The following is a 16,291-nucleotide window of genomic DNA, read 5'->3' as shown; positions in this document are numbered from 1 at the left end:
CACAGTGATAGCCCCCAAACCAAAACCATATGCCGACATCCCCCAACCTAGTGAATCTATCACTTTAGTAATTTAAGAGAATGTATTGCTTCTAGAAAATAAATACTGAACAAACAAACAAGTCATCACATGATACAACACGTCAACACATTACAATGAACAATGTTTACTCTTGTATTTCCCTCTGTGAATGAGTACATATCACCACATAAATGTCTTTTTTTTGTTTGTCATTATTGTCTTAGAAGCTCCACCTTCCGGCTCTGATCCATGTTATAATTATACCACTCTTGATGAATACTGGAGAGACATACTGCAAAACCAAAATCAGTACTATGGACATAATGACAGTGCTATTGAATGGAGTGGCTGGTATCGGCTGTATCTGAATGGAGAAAGTGCCCAGATGTCTGAGTGGTGTGTGAGTTATATCGGATGTGGCGGTGATGTTGGACTGAATCTCAATGGTTCTCATCCAAGCCTTGAGGATGGAGTGGTGACCCATGAAGTTTTTGGAAGTTATATGGATTCTTATCAGTGTGGCGGCTACAGATCTGCACCCATCCAAGTTAAAGCATGTCCTGGAGATTATTACGTCTATAAGCTTGTCAAGCCAGATCTGTCGATTTACAAGCCTTCATACTGTGCAGGTACAGTTCTAACTATAATGACAACACTTGGCGGAGTAGATCTGCTATGTTGCTGCTGCTGCAGAGCAAGTACAGAGACTTGCTACTGCCAATACTTTCACAGACATTGCTGTGAGCACGTAAAACACATGCTGCTGCTGATGCACATACAACATATATGTATAACCCCCACCGTAACGGATCTATACAGGTGGAGCTGGGGAAGGTGAAGGGTTTCTGAAAGTGCACTGTAATTGCTACAGCAAATACTGCCCCGTATCTGAATGTTGAGCAATAAGCACATTGGCTGCTGACATAACAGCAACCAATAATCTGTGGTATGTCGCTAGCAGATTGTTAAGGACCTATCAGCCTGCGATTTGCAGGTAAAATAATTTTGGCAGGTTGCATGCAGCCCAGAAAACAGATTTTCTTTTGGTTGTCTGCTGTTTTGAGACCCACCTGTCACTAACACAATGTGTAACACAATCCACCATGACTTTCCTGTAATTTATGATATGTCTCTGTCTACATTCGTTTTGTGAACCCAGATAGACTGGGGATTTGCACTTTTGCTGCAGATAAATAGCCGTGATGACAATGAGCACTGTTTCTCATTCATCTTTAATAGCAGGCATTTTATGTATTGATTCCATTTATATTTAGTCTTTTCCTTCCAAAATGTTTGTTTGTATCAGCAAAATTTGTTGTCTACAACATGGAGTAACCTCCGTGAATGTCATTCACAAACATTGCTAGGAAACCAGCAGTGGGAACGCCCACTAGTGACCTCAACGGCCAGCCTTTAACAAACAACTCTTTTGTCCATGACAGTTGCTTTCCAAAACATCAGCAGTGATCCCTGCTACAACTATGAGTCTCTGGATCGCCCCTGGAGAGCCAACAATGAAAGTGGAGAAACAATATGTGATGACTCTTTCTCCTGGAATGGCTGGTACCGGCTTTACTACTATGGAATGGACATAAGAATGCCAGAGACCTGTGCTAGTTCATACAGCTGTAATGCATTCCTGAGTCTGTCGCTCAATGGTTCTCACCCTCAGATAGAGGATGGAGTGGTGATCATGGAGGTCCAAACAGGGGCTTCCATGAGGGGCAGCTGTGAATACAAATCAAAACCCATCAGAGTGAAAGCATGTCCAGGCAATTACTATGTCTATGAACTTGTGAATCCACATTTCTGGTGTCCAGGATACTGCACAGGTACAATGCTTTTCCCCACTTTTTAATGAAGTCTTTCTTTTTAATGAAGTCTTTCAGTAATCACATTTCCTTTTTTCAGATGTTAGCACCATTTCACAGTCTGTTTCCACTATAACTCCAAATATAATCACTGAATCCAGCATCACCTTGAGTAAGTAAATGTTGAATTTATAGAATATATATAAATAAGGAACATCAAACAGTCTGTATTGTTGTTATATAAATTAATAGACTATTACTATATAGATATATAAAAATATATATATAGATTAAAATATAGACTGAATATTCACTTTTTGTGCATGAACATCCTCACAGTTACACAGTCATGTTGTGTATGAATGGTTTAGGAATCTAGTTTTGGATAAGAATTTGGTTTCATCCCTCACAGATTATGACCCATGCATTAACTACACCATTCTCAACAACTACTGGAGAAGCACAGTCAACTACTGGTATCAAGATGGATACATATCTGAACATGATGACACCCATGTTAGTTGGGAAGGCTGGAATCGACTCTACATTAATGGCTTGAGTGCTCAGATGCCTGAATGGTCTGCGTCTTACATGGCATGTGGAGGTTTTAGTGCTCTCTGGCTTGCCGGCTCTCATCCTCATCTAGAAGATGGAGCTGTTACTCGTGACATTTACGGCTCTTACTACGATCAGGCCAGTTACTTCAGATCCAACCCAATCCAAGTCAAAGCTTGTCCTGGAAATTATTATGTCTACAAATTTACCAGGCCAGCTCTTTCCATACCAGCTCCTACATATTGTGCAGGTACAGTTATCCATCTTTATATTTAACATGCTTATCATGAATTGTATTGTTGAGTTTCATGTCACTATCTTGGATACATTAAATCAATACTCTCTTTCTATTTTTTCATAATAGTACTTTTCACTACCCCAAGTGTCGACCCCTGCTACAACTACACCACTCTGGATGAGCCTTGGAGATCAATCAGCAATTCTATTCACCATGGCATGTGTGACTATAATGTGAAGTGGAATGGCTGGTACAGGCTGTTCATCAGAGGTCAAAATGCTCAGATGCCAGAATCATGTGTTAATCAGCGCATGTGTGGCACTGAAGAGCCATTCTGGCTCAATGGTTCTCATCCACAACTGGAAGATGGAGTGGTCACCCGCCAGGTCTGTGTTTCCTCATGGAGGGGCTGCTGTGGTTACACATCCCACCCTATTCAAGTCAAAGCCTGTCCAGGAAGTTACTATGTCTATGAGTTTGTCAGGCCAATGTTTTGCGGAGTTTATTGTGCAAGTGAGCATTTACTCAAATGTATTTCAGTTATTTACCTTTCGGTTTATTATTAAATTGAAATTGATAAAAACAATTGTTCCTAATATCAGATGTCACAGCCTCTTCAACAACAGCAATACCAGCAACACTAACAACAGCAACAACATCAAGAACACCAACAACAACACTAAGAACAGCATCAACAACAGCATCAACAAGAACTGCAATAACACCATCAACAACAGCAGCAACAACAACACCAAGAACAGCATCAACAGCAACATCAACATCAACAAGAACTGCAATAACACCATCAACAACAGCAACAACAAGAACTGCAATAACACCATCAACAACAGCAACAACAAGAACTGCAATAACACCATCAACAACAGCAGCAACAACAACACCAAGAACAGCATCAACAGCAACATCAACATCAACAAGAACTGCAATAACACCATCAACAACAGCAACAACAAGAACTGCAATAACACCGTCAACAACAGCAACAACAACAACACCAAGAACAGCATCAACAGCAACATCAACATCAACAAGAACTGCAATAACACCATCAACAACAGCAACATCAACAAGAACTGCAATAACACCATCAGCAACAGCAACATCAACAAGAACTGCAATAACACCATCAACAACAGCAACAACAAGAACTGCAATAACACCATCAACAACAGCAACATCAACAACACCAAGAACAGCATCAACAGCAACATCAACATCAACATCAACAAGAACTGCAATAACACTGTCAACAACAGCAACAACAACAACACCAAGAACAGCATCAACAGCAACATCAACATCAACAAGAACTGCAATAACACCATCAACAACAGTAACAACAAGAACTGCAATAACACCATCAACAACAGCAACATCAACAACACCAAGAACAGCATCAACAGCAACATCAACATCAACATCAACAAGAACTGCAATAACACCATCAACAACAGCAACAACAAGAACTGCAATAACACCATCAACAACAGCAACAACACCAAGAACACAAACAACAGCAACAACAACTATTACTCCACAAATCACAGCCACTGGTAAAGTATCATCTTGCTTAGTTCATGAATTCAATCTTTTTGAACATGCATTTTAATTACATTAACTCTCAACATTTTTCTGTTCATCCCACGGTTACACATGCGTGTAGTCAATTCAAAGAAAAAGTAATGTCTGTCAGGACCTCTTCTGTCAAAGATGAACATACAGTTTGTATTGGTGGTATTGTTCAGTTCTGGCCAAGAAAAGGAGCCTATCATGGATAAGAACAATACCATATGCTGACATCTGCCAACAACAAACTTACAGCGATATGTTTCAGATATTCTCAGTTTATGTTAGTATTAATGCACTAGTGCTCTTTCTCTCACAGCAAAATTTGCTTAGTAAAAAGAAGAAATTTTCATATCAGTAGGGCCTCAGCCTTACTAATACTATATTTGCTTTAAAACAGTCATTTAAACAGTAATTTAAACCACCATACGACAAGCATTTGAATGTGGTAAAAGCAGACAACTTCAGCTGATCTACTTTATCAAAGCACAAGTGATCTTAATGAAACACTGACGCAATTGGTATAAAGAAGTCATTTAAGAAAAGTCAAGGGTCAAGTGCTCAACTAAAGCAAACACTTTTCACTATAATGGTGACTTCTAACTAAATTTTTCAATATAAAACTAAACAAAAAAACAACATTAATTAGAGCTAAACCTTTATAAATTCTATGATGTATAGATAAGATAAAGTGCAGTCAGTCGGACGTACAAAGGCACAGTGCTCAGTGTTCATTCAGTAAAGAAATAAAGTCAGTCTGGTCTGTAATAAGTTTTTGTAATGCTGTCTGTTTTTGGAGTTGTTTAATCATCCTTTGCTCGGTTCTTGAGAAATTTTAATTGATTTGATTGCAGTTGATGTTTCAGCGGCTGAAATCAGATCAATTATTATTTGCAGGAGAAATGGATTTAAATGGGAATAAAGTTCTCAACCGAACCACGGCTGAAACATTTGAAATAAAATACCAATTTAAATAAAATAATTATTTAATTTATTGAATTAATAAAATAAGCCAAAATAGGTTACATGAACATTAACTTTTGTATTGAAATCTATTGAACTGTAAGTTCAAATAACTAAAATTGTCAAGTTGAAAATATATAATTGTAACAAGACGGGACTCAGACAGAGATCCATGTGCAAGCTTTTATTTACAGTGAGCGTGGTCATACAGGCAGGGTAAATCAGAAGCAATCAGGAACAGCAAGTGACAGGCAGAGTCGTAGTCAGGGTACAGGCAGTAGATCGAGGCAGGCAGATATGATTCACAGAACAGCAGACAAGGCAAAGGTCATGACAGGCAGCAACGGGTCAATAACAGGTAACAGGCAGGAATGGTAGCAGACAGGCAAACAGGATATAACGCTCGGAATTGTAATGGTGCGTTCACACCGGACGTGAATGAAGCGGTAAGCGCGAGTGATTTACATGTTAAGTCAATGCAAAGACGCGAATTTACATCCTGCGGCGCGAATTGAGCAAGTTGAAAAATCTGAACTTTGGCGAATATCCGCGCCGCGTTAACCAATCAGGAGCTTGCTCTAGTAGTGACGTGACGTAGCGAGCTGAGGCAGAAATTCGAAACAACAATGGAGGACAAAATCATTGTCGCTATACATCTTCATACATTTATAGAAACAGAAATAAAAAGGATCGTGTTTGAAAGAAAGTGAGTGAGGAGGTCGGACAATCTGATAAGTTGTAAAAAACACTCTTTACTCAATTTGAGCTCTCTCTCTCTCTCTCTCTCTCTCTCTCTCTCTCTCTCTCTATATATATATATATAAAGACGACCAATTGAGCTTATTCGCTGTAATTTACAATTATTTCCCCACTGACAAGTTGTGTTTATTCAGAGGAAGTGTGCAGAAAGCAGTGGGAGAGTCTGGGACACATAAAGGAGCGGGAGAGCCCCTCTCATGACGCGAATTCACGTCTGTTGTGAAGGGATTTTCACGCGCGAATGAAGCGAGTAAACTCAAAATGTTCAAGCGTCCAACTACGCGCGAATAGCGCGATTTATTCGCGCAAGTCGCGTCTGGTGTGAACGCAGCATAACACTGTTAACAAGACTTCACGATCAGGTGATGTGTGAGTGAGTCCTTTATAGTCCAGATACTGTGCTACAGGTGTATGTGGCAATGGGTGATTGGTGTGGAGTGTGAGCATGTGACTGGCAGGGAGGATGATGGGAAATGTAGTCCGGGAATTGACAGGATTTGTGACAATAATATTTTAAGTAATTTCAACTTAACTGAGTCGGTGCAAAGTAATAACTCAGAAATTAAGTTCACCTTACTTCCATAAAGTTATTCCTTCCAACTAAACTTTATAAACTCAATTACCTAAATTTGTCAAGGTGAAATACTTAATATTCTAAGTCATTAAAACTTAAATAAGTCAGTAGAAATTAGTACCTCAAAAAGTTAAGTTGAGTGAACAAAAAACATTTTACAGGGACTGTTTGTACTGAAAACTTAAAAAAGTTTAGTTGGGGTAACTTTGTGAATGTAAGGTGAACTTTTTAAGTTCAAACAACAATAAATTTGTCAAGTTGAAAATACTTAATATTCTACATAAATACAACTTAACTGAGTCAGTGCTAAAAGATAACTCAAGTGTGTTAAGTGAATACATTTTTTTATTTTTTTTTCACAGTGTGGAGAAGAGCAGTATGTCCCTTTAAATGCAATTACCTGAATGAGCTTAAGCAATAAGCATGTTCCCAATAACAACCAGAAAAGCATAAAGGGATAGTTTACCCAAAAAATTTAAATTTATCCCATGATTTACTCACCCTCGCCCTGCAATTAAAGCAAAACGCATATTTCCAATAGTATCCAGAAAGCTTAAAGCAACAAGCATGTTGGCAATAATAACAGAAAAGGTTAAACAACAAGCATGTTGTTAAAACAAGCAATGAGGATAGGAGGAAAATGTGATTTAGCTGCAGTGAAGACACATTCAGAGATGGAAGAAGGGTGACAATTAACCAGATGTGACAAGGATTCTTTGATCTTCCTCGGGAGCTTGGGAGCTTGCTCTGAATTTTGCTCTTAAGCCCAGTCAGGATAGCGAAACTAAACAAAATTACTCTGAGGTCAGGTTCAATCCAAGAAGTTACTATTATTCAGTGTGGCAAATTGGCTTGTTCAGGGTTCAATAAACTTGCATCTGATGTGAAATCCATATATTGTGTGTGTAACACGGTGGCATCACAGCAGAGTATTCTGCCCTTCATAAATCAAAGCATGTGACAGACAAAGGTCAGAGGAGAACTCCTGAAAATTTTAACATAATGAACAAAGTTTTAGCAATGCTATACTGCAATCAGTTCCTAGTAGAAAGTAAGAATTGCTTCTCAATGTAATTCTAAAGGTCATGGGGGTAAAAAAAAAAAAGTCTGGGACATGATCAAAATGATGAAATGATCCCTACAGTTCGTATAAAAAAACTATTTTATTACATTGGGGGACTTCAAGCATTGGGGGATTCTGTGGGGACTTTGGCTCTGTTCACACGACTCAGTGTCTTTTCGTGTTGTATTTCATTTATCTTATTTACTCCTCTTAGGTGTGAAAGATCACTGTTCTGAACTCAGCTGTTCTGAGGATGAACACTGTGGGAAGAGAAATGGTGTTTATGGCTGTTTATGCAACAACAACACTCACAGCCCAAATTCTGACTCTTTTGGTTGGTATTGTTTAACAATAAACTGTGTTTCTTTTCAAATGACATTTTAAATGATTCTGTCAATCTTATGAATGTTTTCTTTCAGATTTCTCAGAAACCTGTGAAAGCAGCTCTGGCTCCATGTCTGTGTCTCGTTGTCAGCTCTTTGAGGCTGGTTTTTCAGCTGACATCTTACACCTCAATGATCCGAGCTGCAGAGGAACGGTCCGGAACGGCAGAGTGGAATTTCATTTTGATAACGATCAACACATCTGTGGTACAAATCTTGTGGTAAGACTCACTAAGTATAGTCTATTCAAGACTCAAGTACATCATCCAATCGTGGGGGTCAAACTCTGTAACTTCAAAAGAAAGGGCTCTGAAATATGTACCTCTCTAGAGCAGTTTCTAGGAATATTCCCTAATATCAGTGGGGGAAAAAAGAAGTGAAAACCCATTATCATATGGGTTAATACCATTTGTGAAGGTTACAGTGAAAAATGTATCTATTATTTATATTTTTGTTGTTTATTTTCTCTAGCTTTTATTGGTGAAGTGTAAGTGGTTTTCAGCAATATTTGGTACAAGCTTTGTGTAAGATGGGCGACTTGTTAAATATCCAAAAAGGGCAAAATATTGGAGCCCAAGAGCATCTGGAACCTTACCACCCAAATGTTGTGTGTTTTAAGAACAACTGTCTTTATGATTAAGACTCTGTATACAAAGTATGGCAAGAGTTCATCAGCTAAGAAAAATAAAAAGCAAAAACTGAAAGTTGATGATAGGGATGCACACTGAGCAATAAGAAGGACTGTGTCCAAACAACACAGACAAACTGCAAATTGACAGCAAATCTCAGTATTTACCCTGAAGATCACAAAAACTTACCACAGAAAACTTCACAAAGCCAACATCAGTGAAAGAACTGCAACTGCTAAAAAAAAAAAAAATATCTCAGACACTAATGCTAAAATGTAAAAAAAAAAAAAAAAAAAAATGGTGTTATGATCATAAAGACAGCGTTGGAGCACTAAAATAAACTTTATCATCTGCCCTGGTCAGCTTAATCACCTGACTTGAATATTATTGAACTCTTGTGGTCAATTTTTTGAGAGAAGTAGATTCCCTCCTTCAACCTCTCTGAACAAACTGGCAGAAGTTCTGATAGACGTAATACAGCTTCCAAATAAGTTTGGAAGCTGTATTAAAGGCAAATTTTGGTAACGCATTAATAAAGAAATATTGCATATTTCCCAGATGTTCACATCATTTTTTCCCTACAGGCCAACGGCACCCACTTCATCTATGATAACTTTATTCTGGGGACACCAAAATCAGAGGGCCTCATCAGCAGAGAGAAAATTCTGAAGCTTTCTTTCAGTTGCGCTTACCCCCAAACACAAACACTTTCCATGAATGTGGAAATCAACCCACTGGAGAGGTGCAGATTTCACAATTTTCAATTGTACTATCATAAACATGACAAAAAGAGCTAGTGCAGTTGTCAACATTTTCTGTGATCAATAAAATAATTTTCTTTGTTTGTTTGTTTTTTTCTTTTTTGTGAGTGAACTAATCCTAAAGTCATAATTCTGACTTTTTCTCACAATTTTGAGATATAAACTCACAATTATGTGAAACTTTTTTTTTTTCTCACATTTGCGAGTTTATATCTCAGGAATTGTGACTTTATATCACGCAATTGTGAGTTTACATCTCACAATTCTGACTTTATAACTCGCAACTGTGAGAAAAAAAGTCACAATTGCAAGTTATAAAGTCAGAATTCTGAGATATAAACTCACAATTGCGTGATATAAAGTCACAATTTTGACTTTTTTTTTCTCAAAATTGTGATATAAACACAATTGTGTGAAACTTTTTTTCTTACAATTCTGACTTTATATCATGCAATTGTGAGTTTATATCTCAGAATTGTGAGACATAACTTGCAATTGTGAGAAAAAAAATCTGAATTGTGAGAAAAAAAGTAGCAATTGCAAGTTAAAAAGTCAGAATTGTGAGATGACAACAAAATGAAAACACAAATGAATATATAAAAAAAGCAAATATGGTAAACATTTCTAAACTAAGAATATATGGTTTACTCCTAAAAACTACCATAAAACAGGGTAATTCTAATGCAGATCTATTCACCATTTTGACAGCATTGTGCACAAGAGCCTTCCGGCGGGTGAAGGGAGATATCGTGTTCGTATGATTCCTTATCAGGATGATGAGTTCACGCAGCCCTTCACTGGTGCAGTGGATGCAGAGCTCGACCAGGAGATGCATGTGGAGGTTCGTGTTGAGGGGGTCGACAGCCGACATTTTGCCCTGGTGATGGACACGTGTTGGGCTACACCTGTGAATGATCCCAATTATGATCTACGCTGGGATCTCGTCATTCAGGAGTAAAGAAATGCTTCTTTTCTATTCAAAAATGATCAGTTTTACATCACTGTAATGTAAAAAAATACTTTTTGATCTGCACATAAAAAATAAACCATATCACAATCTGTACTAAAACACAGGATTCCATTTTTTTTTTTTGTACATGGAATGCAAATTTACAGCAGATCTTTTTCATGAGAGAATTTGATAATTATCATTATTGATATTCTCAGGTGTCCCAATCCAGATGATGATACAGTGGAGCTGCAGCAGAACGGCGTCTCAACATCCGGCCGTTTCTCCTTCAGGATGTTTATCTTCACTGCAAACTCCACTAAGCTTTACCTGCACTGTGCTGTTCATCTTTGCCTACTGTCAAGCAATCGCTGCTCTAGGGTGAGTTTACAACACCTCTAGCAATGTAATTTACCAATTATATTAACCCTAACTATCTATCTATCTATTGTGAAATGTGACAGTTATAATGGATGCTTGTAAATCAATCAAATCTGTTGATCAAACCGTATGTGCATATTGTCAGGGAAATATCACCTCTTAATGCCCATAGTGATAATGGTTTAATGTCAGGGATGCTACAGTAGTTGTTTTTGCTTGCCCTCTTCTGGAGACTTATTGCACTTCCTTCATGTTTCATGCTTGTTCGGTGATATTCAACAGGGATTTACACAGCTGGACTTTGTCTTTTTCTCCTGTAGAACTGTACCTCTGGACCGCACTGGAGAGAGCGCAGGTCTCTGGACTTCCATGATAGTGCTTCCATATCCATGGGTCCTCTGATGTTGTCTGAAGGAAAAACAGGTGAACATTTCACTTCATTTTAATCATTAGTAAGTTAATATTTCTGTCATTCACTGCTTTGCATTATATTCCCTGTCCACAGATGAGTTGGTCCCAGAGCAAGTGAAGGTATCTGAAGCTTCTTGTCTGTGTGCTTCCCTGATGGTGTTTCTTGTTCCTCTGATGAGTGTCTTTATCATTAGTATATTTCAACAAGAAAATTGATAAGATTTAAGATGCATATTATCTAACGCCATTTTAATGAAGGTGGCACTGATGCCACACTGGTTGTGGGTTTCTAAATGTTTCTTTATTTCATAGCAATTATGTTATATGGCATAAGTGAATTAGTATTTAATCAGTTATATTAATTGTTATATACCACTATATTAATCTTATGACACTTCATTAGAAGATGTGCTAAAATAAGAAAGGCAATCAGATGTTTACTCAAATCATATAAAAACATTAAAAGAGTCATTCCTGTTCTGTGGTTCTGAAAAATGAATACACTTGTGTGGCATGTGCAGGATGATGATAGCAACTTTTTTTTTTTTTTTTTTTTTTTTTCTGGGAGCTTCCTCTGTTTCTCTGACTGAAAATATAACTGTATTGGGACTGTCACTGGAAAGAGTGCTAAAGCTGCTCAGGTCGTATTTCTGGTGGATTTTTTTTTTTTTTTAATTTTTAATTCTTTCTAAATGTAAACATGTAAACATATTGTCCTGTGACAACAAATAAACAGATGCGAATGAATAAGTACAAGTGTCCTCTTTCTTTTGTGAAATAATGGTAAATACCACTTTATTTCTTTGTGACTAATGTTTAATCTTGACACAAATTCATTATGGTCAATGTATCACTTATTATTGTAAAACTATAATAAAACATTGATGATTGGGTTTTAAATCTTAAACTAAACAACAAAAAATGCAAACAAACGGCCGCTTTTATCATGTTTCGTTTTTTGTGATCTCGCTAGTTTCCAGTAATTTCCTTCTGATTAGTTTTCTGATTAAACTTCTATTTGTTGGCTGAAATGATGGTTTGTGTGACATTGTTCCAGAGGCATTTTTTAGCGAAGAGCTGTAGAGCTTCTAGCCCAACGGTAGAAACGCAGCGTGGTTTTGGGCTCGGTGCTACAAGTCTGAGGCTAGTAGCCCATCCCGGCATGGCCTGTTGAAAGCCCTGGCTTACACTGGGCCGACAATGGAAAAGCAGATATTGATTGTTGGGATGGGCATTGGAGACTATTTGATATAGGAGGACCTATATCAAACCTGCTGAAGAACTGGTTCAACTGTTTTTGACGTGATTGTATGTCACAAAGCTTGAATACTCTTCTGCTACACACTAAAAAGTATGATGTTTGGCTCTGCAGCTGGACACTATTGACTTCCATCGGTCCGTTCTCCTATGTAGGGTCACGAGGGAGCTCAAGCAGAGCCTAAAACATGGTCTTGAACTGTAGGCAGGGAAACACACTAATCGGATGCCAGTCTATTACAGGGAAAAGTCACACACAGACGTACATATTAACACTCACATACAGTTTAGTGTCTCCATGTTTGTGGGGGAAACCGGACCCTGGAGGAAACCCACACCAACATGGGAAGAACATGCAAACAGTGTCAGGCTTCAGATAAATGGAAGATTCAAATGCAGTGAACAAACGTGAAAAGTTTATTAGGAAAACTTGACGAACCAACGTGAATATGTGACAGTGAAGATGAAGAAGGTCTGTATGGTGGCTCCCATGTTCTCCGCACACCATAAGCGGACACAGACTGGGGAGACCACCGAGAGGAGATGCAAGCAGGACTCCAGCAAGAGCTAATGAGCTAACAATAGCAATCAAGCAGGTAAGTCACGAGAGCAAAAAACACAAGGTAGAGAGCACAGATAAAAACACATCCACACGACACAACATAGTCATCAACTGACAATAGACACAGCTGGGAATAAATAGGGTAAGGGGAATTGTTCGAATCACAAACTGCAGAAAATGGCAGGACACTAACAAACAGAGACAAACCAGGGACCTTTTTGCTGTGAGATGTCAGTGATGCTCTACTTAAAACACAAAATGAAATGTAACATTTGTTTTGTATGTATGTAGATGATACAGAAACTTTTAAAATGGTACAAAATGCTCAATGTAAAAAATATAAAGTTTTAATGAAAGTAATAATTACCTAAGAATTGAGATGAGGGCTATCAGCATCATCACCTTAGATCATTTTATTGAAATAATAAAAACTACAGATGATTCAAGAAATTGTGGTGAGGAGTATATGTACTGTCAAATATACGTAATACAATATACTGATCAGCTAACAGAAGTTCTCTGAAATACATAATTTCATTCTGCTTTATTGTCCATCTATTTTTGTTGCTGAAAATCGTTATAGTCTTTGCGATTTACATTATGCCTCATTCCCAAAGGAACTGTACGTTGAACTTTTACCCACACCTGTTGTTCAAGATAAACAGTAAAAGTTTTTGACCTTTGTATCATGACGACTCCACCCGTACATAAGGATTTCATCTTGCTCTCATACAGCAATGAGGACATAAACTTCCAAGAATGACTTCTAAACCAGGTATCACATTTCATTTTAAATACATTGTTTGTTATATGAAATAGGCCTTAGTCAGGGTAGTGCAAATGAAAAGTGAAAATGAGGCTGTAATGGACACAGAAGTAGGCCTAAATTGTGTTCAATGGATTGTACTGTTGTTTAACATTATGCCAATTATTTATCTAATGAAATGTCTTTCCAAAAAAAAAAAAAAAAACTTTCAGTAGACAAAAATTGAATAAAACAATTTTAAAAGTTGTACTGTAAGTTGTGAAGTGTGATTTAGGACCTTTATACTGTGCGTGTCATTATGAATATGATGATGATGACTGATTGTATGACGATCCCTCACAGAATCACTTTCATCCATGTTAAATTCAATATGGCGCGTATAACCTCTAAACGTCTAAAGTCTACAGTAATTAATGTAGAGTAGCATACAACACAACATAAGTTTAGTTTAATTATGAATGTACTGTATCAGGAACAAATCAGTGTTAAAGACACTGTCTTTCAGTGTTGAGAGCAGGGCTGTGCCCACCATTGATGTCCTATGTATTTTTCAGGTGTTTATTATAAAGGTTGAGAAATAATAGCCTAATATTAACTCTATTTTGATTGGTGCTGCAATGAATTGTGCCAAGATAACCAACCTTCTCATCTGAGCTGCCTCAGCAGTCTAAAACCACAAATCAAATGAAAGTAAGTGAATTATATGTTCATAGACACTGCTGAGAGCAGCGTGCCGCAGTTGAAGGGTTAGTTCACCCAAAAATGAAAATTCTGTCATTTATTAACTACTCTCATGCTGTTCCACACCCGCAAGACCTTTGTTAAAACAAATTAACAAATTAAGATATTTTAGTTGAAATCCGATGGCTCCGTGAGGCCTCCATAGGGAGCAATAACATTTCCTCTCTCAAGATCCATAAAGGTACTAAAAGCATATTTAAATCAGTTCATGTGAGTACAGTGGTTCAATATTAATATTATAATGCGATGAGAATATTTTTGGTGTGCCAAAAAAACAAAACAAAATAATGACTTATTTAGTGATGGCCGATTTCAAAACACTGCTTCAGGAAGATTCGGAGCATAAATAAATCAGTGTGTCGAATCATCTGTTCGGAGCGCCAAAGTCATGTGATTTCAGCAGTTTGGCAGTTTGACCCGTGATCTGATTCATAATTTTTTTTTTTTTTTTGGGTGAACTAACCCTTTAACAGCCATAAAGTAGCTAAAGAATTTGTAAACGAGAGAAATAATCCGTGATGCACACAAATAAACGTATCTAATTTCTAAATCTAATTTCACCATTTTTAATTTAAAATATATGATTTAAGTGATTCAGGTCATTTGTAACTGTAAATGTGGTGAGACAACGAACAGGTGTTTTCATTGGCATAATATTAATAATGAATGTGCACATATTGTTGAATTTAATAAACTTAGTTAGCTTTACTGGTAGCCTTCAGCCTTTGCATGCTACTGAAAGGGGACCATGAAAAAAGGTGTTACAAATCAATCAGTTTAATTTACTTTTATGTAGTTCAGTAGAACGGTGAAAGTGGTGAAATCTGTGAATCTCATACAGGATGAGAAAACAGACAGACATCAGAAGTCAGAGATGATGTTTGATTGAAGACTAAGGACAGACACGGAGGAGAGAACAGAGTATAAACATGTCAAGCGCTGACACCAGAGGTGAGGATGACAGATAGATTCAAATGACTGTTCAGGAACATTTTATCAAATTCTTTCAATAGACCAAATAAGAGCAGAGATATTATTAAGATTATCACGGTTTCTTCATTGTATATTCAGAGAAAGTTAAAATGAGCAACATTCTGAGTTTTCTCAAGACAACAAGTCAAAAAACACTAAAGTGATTGCATTTTCTAAACTGATTTCTCAGCATCTCTCTTTGATATTTCTGCTTGTAAGCATTATTTAAAGATGGTTTCTATTGGTTTGTGTTACTGTGATGATATAGAAGATTTTCTTTTCATACAGTGATTTTTGCCCACAATCCTCCTTGCAGAAGAAGATGGAGCAAAGAAAAACCCCCTATGAGTAAGTCTTTTTACAGATAAACAAACACATGAAGTAATTAAGAGAATGTTGAAATTATGGGCAGATTGACCCCTTAAAAGCAGAAGAGATAAATTCAGCCTTAAACACCTCCTACTGGTGTATTATGTCCGTTTTGAATAGTGATGTTGGATTAAGTTCAAGATCTTGGCATCGTAACATGTTACATATCACATGAGCTCTGTGATAATGTATGAAGTGAGGATTGTGAATTCTCACTCTTTACAGTGAGGATTGTTCTGCTGGGGAAGAGCGTGTCAGAAAACAGTCAGGTGGGAAACTTCCTGTTGGGACGAGCAGCGCTTGACAGTGAAGCTCCTCCAGGTGTTGTAGAGAGAGTTGGAGGAAGATTGAAGGACAGACATGTGATGGTCATCAACAGTCCTCAGCTGCTCCAGACACATCTGTCACTCCGTCACATCACACAGACAGTGAAAGAGTGTGTGTGTCTCTGTCTGATCCAGGACCTCATGTGATCGTTCTGGTCCTCAAACATGATCAGTGTTCAGCAGAAGATCAGGAGTGTGTGGCAGAAGGTGCTG

At 37.6% G+C, this 16,291-nt stretch overlaps 1 protein-coding gene and 1 long non-coding RNA gene across 2 annotated transcripts in view; one reads left to right on the top strand and one right to left on the bottom strand.

The window, feature by feature from the left end:
* LOC125245641 (zinc finger protein 271-like) overlaps nucleotides 1–16,291 on the bottom strand; it is a 243,294-nt gene that overhangs the window by 50,630 nt on the left and 176,373 nt on the right. The window lies entirely within an intron of this gene.
* Nucleotides 12,423–16,189, top strand: LOC125246162. The gene is made up of 5 exons (XR_007179766.1): nucleotides 12,423–12,938; nucleotides 13,522–13,679; nucleotides 15,253–15,362; nucleotides 15,672–15,731; nucleotides 15,978–16,189. It is a non-coding gene; the product is annotated as an uncharacterized LOC125246162 (long non-coding RNA).

Source organism: Megalobrama amblycephala, linkage group LG1 (genome assembly GCF_018812025.1).
Source record: "Megalobrama amblycephala isolate DHTTF-2021 linkage group LG1, ASM1881202v1, whole genome shotgun sequence".
In the NCBI taxonomy this organism is placed as follows: Eukaryota; Metazoa; Chordata; class Actinopteri; order Cypriniformes; family Xenocyprididae; genus Megalobrama; species Megalobrama amblycephala.
Note: the sequence above shows the minus strand (reverse complement) of the source record. Positions and strands in the feature narration are given on the sequence as shown.